The sequence below is a fragment of the Brassica rapa genome, chromosome A08 (genome assembly GCF_000309985.2).
Source record: "Brassica rapa cultivar Chiifu-401-42 chromosome A08, CAAS_Brap_v3.01, whole genome shotgun sequence".
Taxonomy (NCBI): Eukaryota; Viridiplantae; Streptophyta; class Magnoliopsida; order Brassicales; family Brassicaceae; genus Brassica; species Brassica rapa.
The window spans coordinates 4,923,908-4,939,663 of NC_024802.2; the positions used below are offsets into that span (position 1 = coordinate 4,923,908).

Below are 15,756 nucleotides of genomic sequence, written 5' to 3' on the forward strand. Positions count from 1 at the left end.
TTGAACACGAAATACTTATATTAAAATTAAAGACCCAATGGGCTAAGTCGGTTACAACTGGAGAGATTCTCGACGATAAACTGATAGACGAAAATAACTAAAACATGTCGAAAGATAGATGTGGCTAAGGAGAGAAGAGACCCATAGAGACACTTCACTTGTAGTCCTAAAGCTCGCGTTCGAAGAAACGCACATAGGTCGAAATCGACGTTGAATAGCCCAACTAATGGGTTTTGAAAGCAAGAGTTCCGGGAAACTCCATAGAAGATAACAGCTCCGATGGGAAAGTCGCAGAGATGACTCTGTGAAGAACCGTCGATGCTTGAGACGGCATAATGTGATGGAAACGCAACAATGACATAGAAACGAGCAAATCTGGCGTGTCCACACTCTTGCACAATAGTTTCTGCGACAAGGATAGGGATGGGGGCACCATAGGGCTGACTCTGTGAAGAACCGTCGATGTTTGAGACGGCGTAGTGTGATGGAGGCGCAGCGATAACGTAACAACATGAAGAACTGGCGAGTCCACACTCTTGCACAGGACCGTAGAGCTGACTATGTGAAGAACCGTCGATGCTTGAGACGGCATAATGTAATGGAGACGCAGCAGTAACATAGTATCGAGAAAATCTGGCGAATCCACACTCTTGCACAATAGATCCAGCGACAAGGGAGAGAGGCGTTATACCGTCGGTTGAAGAGCTATGGATCTTTTGAGCGGTCGTAGCTTTAGACGAAAACTTCACTATGGAAGCTTCTGCATACAACCCAAAGCCCAAAAGATGGTCAAAGCTTTGTAGAATCTTGTCCGAGTATGACGGAAAGGAGGCGACATATATCTTAGTGGTATCAGTGGTACATGTAAGACGAAGTGTGACGATTGTACCGATGGTTGGTGAAGCCGCATACCGGTTCAGAGACGGTGAGATGCAGCGGTGAATCGCGAATCTATACCAAAGAGGAAACCACAAATGTGTTGGAGATGGTGACGAGGTGTTAAAACCGTTTCGATGTGAGCGGTGACTCCATATAAGAAAGTGAGTCGGAGCTTTTAACACCGCGAGATGAAGGGTGAGAGACTGCGGTGGCGTCGAGGTGAGAGTGTCGGAGGAGGACCGGAGTAGATCTACGACGGAGTGGAGTTCAGATCTGATGGATTCAAATCGACAGACAGGGGAGACTTGGCGGCGAGGAGCGGAAGGGAGCGGCGGAGACAGTAGAAGAGAGACGACAGACGGTGACCCCGACATGTACTCCGTCGACGAGATGGGAGGCCTCGAATGACTGAGCCCGTCGAGAGATCTCCGAGGGTTGAAACGAGGCGGTGGTGACGCGGGCTGTCGAGAAGAACCGTACGTATCCATGGAAAGAACTGGAATCAACGAGTTGCAGAAAGAGATGCTGAAGCTTGAAACGAAAATGGAGCAAAAGAAAAGAAGAGAAGCGGAAGCAGAGCGGCGGAGGAGTCGACGCCGACGGCAAGGGGCACCGCCGGCGTCAAGAGACATGGCTTGTGGCGGCTTCTCGATTCCCGTGTCTGAGAGGTTTCGTGAGCTAGTAGTGATTCTGATTGCTGTGGAAAGTGGCTACATTAGCTGATCCACGCAAGTGTAGGAGGCTCATTGGCCTGCTGTGGAAAGTGGGTAAAATCCATGGTATATAAACTCATCAACTCATTGCTGTGGAAAGTCCTACATTAGCTGATCCACGCAAGTGTAGGAGGCTCATTGGCCTGCTGCTCTATCTTATTTGCACCATACTGGATCTAAGCTATTCAGTCCATGTCCTTTTTCAGTTCATGCAAACACCCAAAGAAACTCATTGGGAAGCTGCTCAACGGGTTGTTTGGTTTTTTTGAAAGGTCTCATGGCCAAGGTATTATGTTGAATTCGTCCAAATACATGTCTGTAACCATCTATAGTGATTCTGATTGGTCTTCCTATCCCATCACTCGCCGTTCTCTTAGTGTGTTTGTTGTCTTTCTTGGTGATTCACCAATTTTTGGAAGACAAAGAAGCAAAGTACAATGTCCCATTCTTCTATTGAAGCTGAATATCGAGCTTTGTCTGATGCTTTAAAAGAAGTGAATGGTTGCGTAAATTGTAGCATGGATTTGGTATCGAACAAGGTCCTACACGATTCTTCTGTGACAGAAAAGCATCAATTCACATTGATACGAATCCAGTCTTCCATGAACGTACCAAGCACTGAAAATGATTTTCATGTTGTTCGTGATGCTGTTAGAAATGTTCTCATCTTTCTCCATCACATAGGTACTACAAGGCAGGTTGCCGATATTCTCACAAGGCGCTAGGACTGGCTCAGTTTACTACATTACAGCCTAAGTTGGGCGTTTGTGATCTTCACGATGGAGAGTATTACGATATATATGACATAGAATGTATTGTATATTCTAAAGTTCAGTTTTCCTATTCTCTAGTTAGATGGAGAGTATTATGATATGTGTAGTTTTCAAGATATCATAAGGAAAAGTGTATGTTAAACCATCACTATATCTTGTATAAATACTCAGTTTGTGTAGCTTAATAAAATTAAGTCAGTTTGATATCTTATTCTACAAAGTAGGCCTGGGACGGATCCGAATATCTGGGAAATTTAAGGTATCCGGATCCGGATCCGTCGGATCCGTCGGATCCGTGGATTTAATATCCGGATCTGGATTCGTGGTTTCCGGATATCTGGATTTCAGATATCCATCTCTATATTCTATTATCCGCGGATATCCGGATCCGGATCCGTAAAAATAATTAAAAAAATTAATTTTTTTAAATACTAAAATTTTAAAAATAATACATAAATTAAATAGTTATACAAGATTTATAAATATATATATATATATATATATATATATATATATATATATATATATATATATATATATATGTCTATAATATTATAAAATTAATTTATGTACAAAGATTATTATATAAAATATAAATATTAATGAAATTTAAAAATTTAATGTAGTTTAAAAATAAGGATCCGGACCTAAAAATTAAGATATCCGGATCCGGATTTGGTTTGGACGTATCCAAAATTTTACTATCCAAATTCGGATCCGGGTACCCCGGATATCCTAGTTTTGGAGCATATCTAGACCGGGTCTCGGATCGAATCCAGATCTTGGATAATAAGTCTCAGGCCTACTACAAAGTGACCCCAAATTCGCTTACATGTATTTATTAACTTTTTAACACTGATTTATTATGATATTACAATTATGAGAAAGTTTACATAGACGATCCGACAACTGACAATACTACCTGTCTTATAAAGATCTACGCCTAACTGCTTCACCTGAGCCGTCTGTAGATCACGCCTGACCGAGTTTACTTGCACCATGTTGAAAATTCCTTGTATGTATTTCCTTCGTAGCCTGCATAATTGTTTAATAAATTGCTTTCTCCGGAAATTGAAACATGGACCTTCTGGTGTAGAAGTAGGGGTGTTCAATTCGGATATCGGTTCGGTTTAGGTTCTGTTTTTTTGGTTTTTGGTATTTCGGTTAGTAAAATATAACTACCATTCTAAATCCATATTTACTTTGGTTCGGTTCGGTTTATATACCGTCGGTTTTCGGTTTATTCGGTTTTATACCAAAAAAAACATAATTATTTAGTTTGAGATCATATTATATGAACTTTAAAGTCATATTGTCAACACACTCATTTATTAAAAATATATTACATGTTCAAATAAATGATAAAAAGTAAAAATGCTTCTACCATCAAATAAAATAATCAAATCTATAACTAAAATCAAAGCTTGAAATTTTGAAAATAAAAATATGAAACAAAACAGAAACATGAAAGAAAAGTTTTTCTACTCTTCCATATTTAGTGTTTATTAAAGTCATGTTTTTTCAATTGAACACGAAACTCTGTTTGTTTACATATAAGAAAAAAGTTGTGAAAATTTTCCATTAATTATTGTCCATAAAATTTATAATCTTCATATTAATTTAGTGAAGACTAAAATAAAACAAAAAGATCAAAAGAAGACTTAGAAAATAAGATGTATGAATTGCGATGTATTGTTATTTAATTATAGTTTAAGTGTTTTACAAATTAAGGTTCTTTATTACTATAAAATTATGGTAATAGTTATTAACACAAATTTACTTATGTAACAAATAGATTTTCATATATTGTTATAAAATAGATACGTATTTACATGTTTCTACTTTTAATCGGTTTTGTTCGGTTTATTCGGTTTAATCGGTTATATACCAAACCATATCCAAATCCTACGGTTTTTATAAAATTATATTCATTCGGTTTATATGGTATATACCAAAACCAAACCATATTGTCTATTTCGGTTCGGTTCGGTTTGGTTTTACCATATTGATCAGCTCTACGTAGAAGCATTAATGAACTATTAGTCAAACTATTGGACTAAGTGGGCTCCCCGCTTACATGTACTTAATGGTGATGCACTCGTGACGTATTTCGTTATTCCTTGTCGCATCATTGATATTCCTGCGTTCTATCTTTAATTTTCTCTAAAGAATATCTTTCGAAATACATATGATTAGGCATATGATGTTCTTCTCCACTGTTTTCCTCCTTCAAATTAAAAGATACACGTGGTAAAAAGAATGTAATGGTTCTAATCTAATGTAACAGTCTCTTTATCTTTAAGTAGGTCTTACCAAGAGGGACATACATAATAGATCTTTCAAGTAATGTTTTTCTTAAGAAGTTCCGACAAAATCCACAATGAAAGACTATTTATTCAAATGCACTGTTATACGGAACTATTGCGAACGCTTAACGCACTTGTGCAGGAAACCTTTCCATGACTAAAGTCACACCAACACGTGTTTATATATTTTCAAAATCCTTATTTACATATTCTGGCGTTTCAATAAGAATTAAAAATAGAAATAAAAAGTTTAATGAAAACATTTTGTAGATTTTCTAAACTGTACAATACTTTTTGTTAGTAAAACTGGGTTAAGAATTATATATACTAAGATGTGTAATTTTTCAAGGAAATCTCCAACCCATAATACTATTTTCATGTCAAAATTTTACTATTTTAGAATAATATCAGCACTAAAGCATTTTAGGGGAAATTCTAACTTTACCGCAAATTTGATAAAGTTTATTTGCAGTCCATAGGGAATGCATTTCGAAAGCATCTTTTCGGCGATAAAAGAGCTAATCTTCTAATTTACCATTAATTAATAATTATTTTCATAAATACATTAAGTTTATTATGAAAAAGATAAAACTAAAAGTTACTTTATTTATAAATGTATAAAAATAATATAAGTTTATAAATACAATCCCACCCCCTATACTAAACCATAAACAATAATCAGTAAACCCTAAATCCAAATGTTAAAGTATTTTTTTATTGTGTATTTTTTAAAATGGTATCCAACTTAGAGTATGTCAAACAATTTCTCAAACTGTTTTCTTCTCCAACCACAATATTAAACTTCACACTAATTTTTTGATATTATTATTTTATTAAATTACAAGTATTGTTATTTTTTAGTGACTAAAATATAAATAATATTTATTATATACTTATACTACATAAAAATAGATTACAATAAAAATCTATATCAAATTTCTACTAATTCAATATATAGTAATATTTAAATAACAGATTAAAATAAATTATTTGAATACATATAATATTTATTATAATATTTAATTTAATTTTTAACTTAATTTAATTTTTAATTTAATTTAATTTTTAATTTAATTTTCTTATTTTTTTCACCTGGCTAACTATATATTTTTAATAAAATAAGTGAATATTAATTTTGTGATGAATAGTGTCACAAATTTAATCTAAAACTATAGTGTTGCACTAAACTATTGTTTATTTTGGTTTTGAGTTGAAGAAGTTTTGTATAAAATCACACTAAAATAGAGTTTTGGAGTTGAGTTAGAGATGTTGTAATAAATAATGAACTCAAATAAAAGTGGTGCACCAAAAATTAACAAATCACACTTATTTTAAGATTATGAATTGTTTCACTTCTCTTATATTATTATTATTTGGATCATATATAGAACAAACCATTTAAATTTCATTCTAATCATCTTCTAATTACATTTCTCATTTTGGTGATGATAAATCACCATATTTATTTATACCACATTGTTTAATATTTTAATTTGGAAACTGAAATAAACATAAATATGTTTCAAATAAATATAAAATATGATCTTTATTTTTTGAAGAGTTCAGATTGTGCCAAACAAAATTAAGATTTAATAATATAAAATTACAAGAATATTTGAAGTCATTTTTCACTTTTTATACTACAAACAATTAACAAGAAATTTTATAACAAATAATAATTCTATTATTCTAATATATTTTACATATATATAATTAGTTTTATTTTCTCTTCCGGTGAAGGCTCAACATATATGTAGATCCCAGCATATTTTAACTTACATACACACATAAATATGTTTTAAATGAATAAAATATCATTACCAATTTTAACAAGTTATTTATATTTAAACTAAAAGGAATATAAAAGTGATTTATCATTTTTATATCGTAAACTAACATTGTGTTTTAACATGTTTCACTATAGAATAATAAACTTGATTATACTAATATATTTGATATCTGTATATTTTCAAAGTTGAAATTTTCTGCTTACAAGAAAGATTCGTAATTATAGTTAATAATATATTTTTCAAACATGATATCTATATGACTATGTGTTCTCTTCCAATAAATACACTAAGCAATCATGTGTATATTATTGTTTGTATCAGCAAAATAATACAGAATCTATACTAATAAAGTTGAAGAGAAATGCTCCACAAAGCGCCACGTCATCCATCTTATCCTCATTTTACGACACATGTCGAGCAGAGAAACATCTACTTCTTTTTGCTTTTGTTTCTAATTCGCGGATCTTCTTCTTCTTTTCTCTTTGGTGTTTCTAACTCGCTGATTAGTTGGGTTTTATGATAATTTTTTGGATCTTTATGTTTATTTATTGGTCCATACTTTTTGTTTATATTCATTATCAAATTATAAAAAAAAAATCCCCTCATTCTATCTCACAAAAACCAAAACAAAACCTACATATATAAAAACTACACTACATGAAACATAAAAGTGTGTGAGTTCTCAGTATAACTGACGCGGGCACACCGTCTGCAAAATAAACACATATATTTCCTAACGAACATCTATTATAATAAGGAAAACCTTATTATGAGAATTATGCAAATACAAAAAATAACTAATATTATCCAGATCTCTTACAAATATACACTACACATCATTATACATGGTCTTGGAAATAAGTAACAACACAACGTAGACAAAGCAGCAAACTTATCACAAACCACTGACTCGAAATGTTAACGCCTCCTGAATAAATTAGGGGTGGGCTCTTCAGTTATTTTCTCGGTTCGGTTCGGTTTGGTTAGTTTGGTTCTAGTATTTTACCAATTAAAATAAACCATAGTTAGCTTGTTTTGGTTCGGTTCGGTTCGGTTTTTGTTCGATTCGGTTTATATTCGGTTCGGTTGGATTTATTTTTTGGATCAGTTTATTTAGTTTCTTCTTAGTTAGGCATAAAATATGTAAACATAAACTATGTGAACTAAATTAAATATAAAACTGAAACAAAAACATTTAAAAAGTTACAAAAAATAAATAAGATTTAAAACAAATGAAAGTTAACTAAAATAAATAAAAAACATCATTAGTAATGTCTTTTATATCATTATTAAAAAGCTTGCAATGAATCATATTCCATGTGACGTTGTGGAGAAAAAATTTTGTTTTTAATAAAATTTTCTTTAGGTTTTAGGTTTTAGATTTAGATTTAACATCCATTTTTACATATATAAAAATATAAAAATACAGATTTTTCTATTTTTTGTAAATCAAATATTTTAATGATTACATAGTCCGTTAGAAGAATATATGTTAATAAATTAAAAATGGAAAACACGTGGTATGGTATTAGAATTTTAGTATATTGGTATTACTAATATTTTTTTGATTTAAATAATTTCAAAAACACATTGGTTTCTCGGTTCGGTTCGGTTTGAAACCGAACCATTCGGGTTGGGGAAATCTTCAACCGAATGGTTTGAAATAGACTTTTATTCGGTTCGAATATGTTTCAGTTCGGTTGGTTAAGTTTTACTCGGTTTGATTTTTTTGCCCACCCCTAGAATAAATGGACATTTGAACTAAACAGTTGAAGAATTAACGAAAAAAAAAACTTAAACAGACATTCTATAAGACATAGCTATAACAACATATCCTCACACAAAATACTACACCATGAATAACAAACCACTTATCTCTTATCAGTTCTCACACCAAACAGAATCGATATGAGCAAACCCACGGCAAACACTACAAGTCTACATCCACAGGCCCAACACACAACAATCCATCATTGATTTTCAGCGACCGTCTATCATTGACAATCAAAGTAATTTAAAATACTCAACAACAACTGAGTACATGGAATTCATGCTAACATACCATCACATTCACCACCCCAATCAACCTTGCTTATTCAAGAGACTACTGAATACATGATGAATAAACTGCCAAACAGATACTATACCATAAGTGATGATCTCCAAGTTACTCTTACCATTTAGGACTACAACCAAAATGCGACTGCAAGACTTGATCTCAATCTTATCATCACAGATCTAGAGGAAACAAACAGGCCTCCAACTACAGAAGAAGAAAACGATATATGCACTATATGCTTCGGAAATTACAACTATGGAAACAAACTTTGCTCTCTTACTTGCGGTCATAATTTGCATTTTACATGCATTGATCAATGGCTTCGTACAGACAAAAACTGCCCAATATGTAGGGAAAGTTATATATGATTCCACCCTCAATATGATTAATAACATGGAATATCAGGTTTTAATTTCCAATTTTATTTATGTAGTATTTTCTACTTTGGTTTTTCATATCCAGACAAAATAACTAATAATTTATCTTCATTAATAAATATTTTCCATTCACACCATTATTTTATTATATAAAAATAACATCAATAAAGACAAACAATTAATACATGACAAAAGAAATATTAAATTTACTTCCTAAAATTAAACTACAAACGCCGGACTATTTTATATAATTCACAGGTTTCTTACTATCTACATACGCTATTTAAACCATAAAACCATTAGCAATACTATGGATCCAGATATTGCTTCATCATCTAACATATAACTAAAAATTTCAAAATACCATCCACCAATCAATCAAGCTATGCTGCATAAAAAAACCCAAATTACTACAAAGGACAGCCGCCCTGCGCGTAGCACGGGCACACCACTAGTATCTATATAATTACGAGACACTAATTAATAATCATGATGGTCGACAGATGGAGCCCACACAAAAACTTTTACAATAAAATAACAAAAAATTTCATCAACCAATCTCTCAAAGTGTCGACACCACTTAAAAGATGACATGTATCAGCATCATTCAGAAGAAGACACGCATCAAAACATAATTCAAAAAACTTCTACTATAAACAACCCCATTATCTATGAAAAGAGGGACAAGTGATTTTCACTCTCTTGTGTTCTCTCTAAACTCTCCAAACTCAGATTTCAAGTTTTTAAATGTTTTGTCTCATATCAAACTTTATATTTTAATTCAAAATTAATAAAGTATTTAATCATATTGTTTACAATTTCATTTTCAAGTTTATAATATATCAAAGTTACAATTACACAATTTATTAATACAACAATAATAATATAAAAAAAATAAGTGGTATCAGATGCAAAACGATTATTCAAATTTGTAAAAACATTTATGAATAATTTTCAAACCCGATGCAATTTGTTTAAAAGGTTTCAAAACAAGATTTATGTGAATTCAATCTATTTTAAATCCATCTAGATAGATCTTTACCCTTCTTTAGATACACTCTCACTGTAGATTTTCTAGGCAACAAGTCCAAAAGAAAGGCAGTAAGACCGTTGGCAAGCCACACTCGACATAGAATCGGTTAGTGCCCTTCTAATATGAGTTTAAATTTAGAATACAAAACTTTTTTTAAATCAAAGCATGTATCAACTTCTTCATAATACACAAGGGGGACTGAAACCCTAAAACAAAAAATCGACTATTTAGACTTGGTGTCGAGTTAGACGGCTAGAATTAGAGTTCCTGAAATAATACGTTGTAGTCCCAGCTCTTGTGATCAATAAAAACTATATTTGATTCTTGAACCTTATCTTATACTGCTTACTTCTTGCTACATAATATGACAAATAGCCTACATAAATTACCCTAACAGTTATATCTTCAATTCTAGCGGTGCCGCGATGCTAACGCTTCTACGGACAATGGAACTAGGATCCAGTTTAATGACATAAATCTTGATATGACTATATATTTAAAGGTGAATGTGTTCTCTTCTAATAAATCCACATAAGCCATCATGTGTATATTATTGTTTGTATCTGCAAAATAATACATAAACTAGATTTGACCCGCGCTTAGAAAGCGCTGATTTATTTTTTAAATTAAATCAATTATTTTTATATATTTCATAATGTAGGTTTGGGTACATTTACCCGAGTGCAACTGAACCGTACCAAATTGGAAAAAATCTAAAATTAAACTGAATTTCATACATAACTGAGCATATTATATATATCTTTGGAACCCAAAAATAAAAACCGAACTAAGAACCAAATGAGTACTTAAAATTTTTAAAATACAAATTATATACCTATTTAACATAACTAAACCATTAAAAATTATAATATTAATGAAACTATACATGGTAATATTTACGTCATGTGTAAATATGTTTGAATAATCTGTCATATATTCATGGAAATTTATTGTTAGAGTAATTATATAATATATCATGGGAAAATAATAAATGAGTTTATTTAAATTATGTACAGTATTTATATAGTTAGAGAAATATAAGGTAAAATCAAATAAATATTTAAGTCTAATGAAATAATCTAACAACCTTGTCTAAGTAGATTTTTTAGGACTCCTTCCCTTTTAATAGTATAGATATCTATATAATTACGAAAAAAACAACTTAACAATCATGATGGTAGACAAATGGAGCCCACACAAAGACTTCTGCAGTAAAATAACAAAATTTTCCATCAACCAATCTCACAAAGTGTCGACACCACTTAAAAGATGACATATATCAGCATCATTCAGAAGAAAACACGTATCAAGATACTATTCAAGAAATTTCTACTGTAAACACCCCCATTATATGAAAAGAGGGACACACGATTTTCACTCTCTGGTGTTCTCTCTAAACTTTCTAAGCTCAGATTTCAATTTTTTATTTTTTTTTGTCTCATATCAAACTTTATATTTTAATTCAAAATCAATAAATCAAGTCTTTAATCATATATTGTTTATAATTTCATTTTCAAGTTTATAATATATCAAAGTTACAATTATACAAGTTATTAATACAACAGTAATAAGATCAATAAAGTAAGTTGTATCAGAGGCAAAATTTGTAAAAACTTATATGAATAATTTTCAAACCCGATGCAATTTGTTTTAAAGGTTTCAAAACAAGATTTCTGTGAACTCTATCTAGTTTAAACCCATCTAGATAGATCTTCACCTTTCTTTAGATACACTCTCACTGTAGATGTTCAAGGCAGCAAGTCCAAAAGAAAGGCAGTAGGACCGTTGGCAAGCCACAGACGACATAGAATCGGTTAGTATCCTTATAATATGAGTTTAAATTTAGAATAAGAAACTTTTTAAATCAAAGCATTCATCAACTTCTGATAATACACAAGAGGGACTCAAACCCTGAAACAAAAAGTTGACTATTTAGACTTAGTGTCGAGTTAGACGGCTAGAATTAGAGTTCCTAAACTAATACGTTGTAGTCCCAGCTCTAGTGATCAATAGTAACTATATTTGATTCTTGAATCTTGTCTTGTACTGCTTACTTCTTGTTCCGTAATATGACAAATAGCCTACATAAATTACCCTAACAGTTACGTCTTCAACTCTAGCGGCACCACAATGCTGATGCTTCTAGGGACTATGGAATTAGGATCCAGTTTAATGGCATAAATTTTGATATGCTCAGAAAGACCATTGATGAATTGTTAGCAGCAAACCATTTAAAAGCCTTTGAAACTGCCGATATGGAAACTCGACAAAATTTGAAAGACAAGTGTCTAGTTCTTTACTTTTAAGACATATCCTTGTAAATTCATCAAGGTCGGTTTCATCTCTCACAATGAGTGGGGGCTTATTTGTTGGTAACAGATTACATCCACTACAAGAAAACGTTTCTATAACAACGAAGATTTACGAGGAAAATATTTCCTCGTAAATTTACATGGCGTTTACAAGGCAATTACGAGGAGACCAAAATTCGTTGTAAACTCCATGTAACTTTACGAGGAAACCGTTTCGTCGTAAAGTATACGACGAAAGTACGTGGAAAGAGAAATTTGTCGTAACCTTTACATCGACATTACAACGAAACATGTTACCGTTATATTTAGGTGAAAACGTGTATTCAATGTGCTTCAACTTACCTAAATTCGTTGTAAAGTGGTTGTAAATCTTATGTTAAAGACATGTAAAATCCATGTAAAACATTATCAATGAAGTTGTCGCTGGAGAAGAACCGCCCTTGCAAGAAGAAGACGCTATCACTGAAGTTGAGGTACCAGAACAACAAACTAATGAAATCATTTTGATCGACCCAGAAAACTTTCATATGAAGATATTCCCGAAGATGCGACAGATGAAGCACGTGAAGACGAGTTCGAGAGAAGCGACGATGATGATAGTAATGATAGTGATGAGCACGAAAACGATTTAGAGTGATGTAATATTGATGAGAACGAAAACGATTTAGAGTGATGTAATATTGATGAGAACAAAAACGATTTAGAGTGATGTAATATATGTAACAAATGTTGTATTTCTCTATTGTAATGTATGTTTAAAGAAATATTGTTTTTATATCATCTTAATGTATGTGTAACAAATGTTGTTTTATATAATATATATTTCTTTAGTTTTTAAAAATTTATTTGGATTTTTAGAGTTTAAGTTGGAGAAAGAGCAAGAAGAAGTAAAAAAGAAGATATGATGTTAGATGATATGTGACTTTGGGGATTACGGATTTCATTCTCGGGGTTTAGGGTTAAGCGTGGTAAAATCCTTGTAAAAATAACACGGTACTGGTAACTTTGTCGTAAATGGTTAAATCGATTCACGTTATTTCGTCGTAAATGAAAAAAGACGGGTCTGGTAAGTTCGTCGTAAATAAAAAAAAGCCTGGTAACTTCATCAAAAATGGAAAAAGACGGGCCTGGTAACTTCGTCGTAAATGGAAAAAGGCGGGCCTGGTAACTTCGTCGTAATATTACATAGAGTTTACGACGAATGCCTTTTCTATATATTGAGACGCCTCAGAACGAGGCTGCCTCGTTCATTCCTCCCAAACTCCTTTGCTCTCCCTCTAAGGTAAACTCCCTCCCTCTTCTATTTTTTTTAAGTTAGTTTAGGTGATTAATTAGTTAGGTAATTAGTTTAGGTGATTAGTTAAGTAATTAGTTTAGGTGATTAGTTAGGTGACGGAATAATAGTTTAAGTGATTAGTTAGGTGACAGAATAATTTTTTAATTATGTCGTAATTGATTAAATTTATTTTAATTTCTTTTAGATGGCTCCTAGGAGGAAACCAGCAGCACCTACTTATTCTCAGTTGTTTGGCGATGGTACCGGTAACATCTTCTTCAGGTCCATCATCTTCCGATGCAGTTCCAGACTCTCAGACTTCTCAGACAGTTTCTTGGAGTCCTCCTCCTCCACCGCACACCTCCTCCTCTAGCGGCTGCACCTCAGCCTGTCCCAGAAGGTGCAGCTCATCCAGATTTGTGTGTGCCTTCATATGCACCATTCGCGAGATATACGGTGGAGGATTTGCTTACCCAGCCTGGACGGGAGGGTTTCGAAGTTCTAGACCCCGATAGACCCCGAGGAACTTATTGGTAAGTTATTAATTTTTATTACATTAAAATTTAAATTATTTTTATTTTCTAACAGTTAAATTGTTTTTTTTCAGGTTTGGGGTTAACAACCGTGTTAGCCGGAGCGTTTCAGCGACGATTAATGGTTACTACGACGGGGCATATCCGAACTGGAGCACGACACCAAATCACGTTAAGATCACTTGGTTTAAATTTTTTGTGGTAAGATTTTTAAATTTAATTAAATTTTCACTTTTAAATATTTTTTTTATTTTAAAATAGTTATTATTAATTGTAATTTCTTCAAAAATTTTGTGTTTCAGCAAAAGTGGCATAGGTCTTTGGAAATCACCGAGAGGGTGAAGGCTGAATTCGTTGCAAAGGCAAAGACCCGCCTTTGCAACACAGTCTCCGATTGGAAGGACAAGTGGGAGATCTACGGGTATTTTGGAAAGCCCACTGAGCTCACGAAGGATGTGTGGGATGGCCTCATCGCCTATTGGAAGCACCCTTCTTCGATAAAAAAGGCCAATTCGTGCTCGGCTTCTCGAAGAACGAAGGATAAAGATGGTCATTTGCCCATGCTTCACAGAACCGGACAAAAGCCTCATGCAGGAGTCCGTCTAGAAGCTGTAAGTTTTTTTTTTTAATATTTATTTTAAAATTTTCAATTACTTTAAATTTTAATATTTAATTAATTTTTTTTGCAATTAGAGAAGACGGGAGTCTTACCATCTCTGTCTGAGCTATTCAAGATGACTCACGCCACATCCGATGGAGTTTTTGTGGATCCTGCATCTGAGAAACTCTTCCAAGCAGTGGCTGCTCGGATTGAAGAACGAGAGACGCAACTAACCCAGCAGTCTCCCGATGGATTACCCGTCACATTGACCACCGAAGACGCTGACAGAATCTTCGAAGAGGTACAACTTAAAAATTTGTTTACATTATTTTTAATATTTTAACATAATTAACTATATTAATATATGTTTTAATTTTATAGGTGGCTCCTAAAAAGAAGGGACAGACAATCAGTATGGTTCGTTTAGACTCTCTAGAGGATTTGCTAGACGTGATGGCGGTGGGAAACCCGGTTATGCAGAGAATGTTGAGTGAGAGACGAGCCGCTCTTGGGTTGCCAGTACGAGATCCCGAAGAGTCCGATCCAAACCGTCAACAGCCGAGCAACCCCACCGACTACTTCGAGGATATGTAGTTTTTTTTATATTTCTGTTTGTATTATGAATTTAAATATTATTGTATGAATTTTAATTGCTTTTTTAAAATATGTTTTTCATTTTCATATTTCGTTTTAAAATTTAAAATATTTTAAATTCCGAATATTAAATAAATTCAAATTTATTATATACTAATTAATAATAAGAATCAATGTAAACTCCTCGTAAACATTACATCGAATGTTTACGAGTGATTAACATCGAAAGATTTATGAGGGTTTTGCATCGAAATGTTTACGTGTTCTTTAAAACAAAAGTATTTACATGTGTTTTACATCGAAATCGTTACGTGGACTTTACCACGAAATCTTACGTGTCGTTTACGACGAATACTTCCTTTGCGCTTTACGAAGAATTTATTTCGTCGTAAATGTAACGAGTCGTTTACGACGAAACCTCCGTTACGATGGACGTTTTACAACGAAACGTCTTTCGAGGTTAATTCGTCGTAATATCCCGTTTACGACGAATTTACAACGAACACTGTC

General features: G+C 32.8%; 1 protein-coding gene and 2 long non-coding RNA genes across 6 annotated transcripts in view; 2 read left to right on the plus strand and 1 right to left on the minus strand.

Moving 5' to 3' along the window:
* The window catches only part of LOC103833097, a 1,138,500-nt gene that overhangs the window by 789,817 nt on the left and 332,927 nt on the right, over nucleotides 1-15,756 (plus strand). The window lies entirely within an intron of this gene.
* Nucleotides 1-15,756, plus strand: part of LOC117127157 — a 26,434-nt gene continuing 10,678 nt past the window's right edge. Inside the window, exons 1-2 of the long non-coding RNA XR_004449984.1 lie at nucleotides 1-1,563; nucleotides 8,446-8,450. This is a non-coding gene — a long non-coding RNA (uncharacterized LOC117127157). The remainder of the gene's footprint in view (nucleotides 1,564-8,445; nucleotides 8,451-15,756) is intronic.
* On the minus strand, nucleotides 4,570-9,372 carry LOC117127162. Its single transcript, XR_004449989.1, has 2 exons — nucleotides 8,199-9,372; nucleotides 4,570-7,386 (listed from the first exon to the last, which is right to left on the minus strand). It is a non-coding gene; the product is annotated as an uncharacterized LOC117127162 (long non-coding RNA).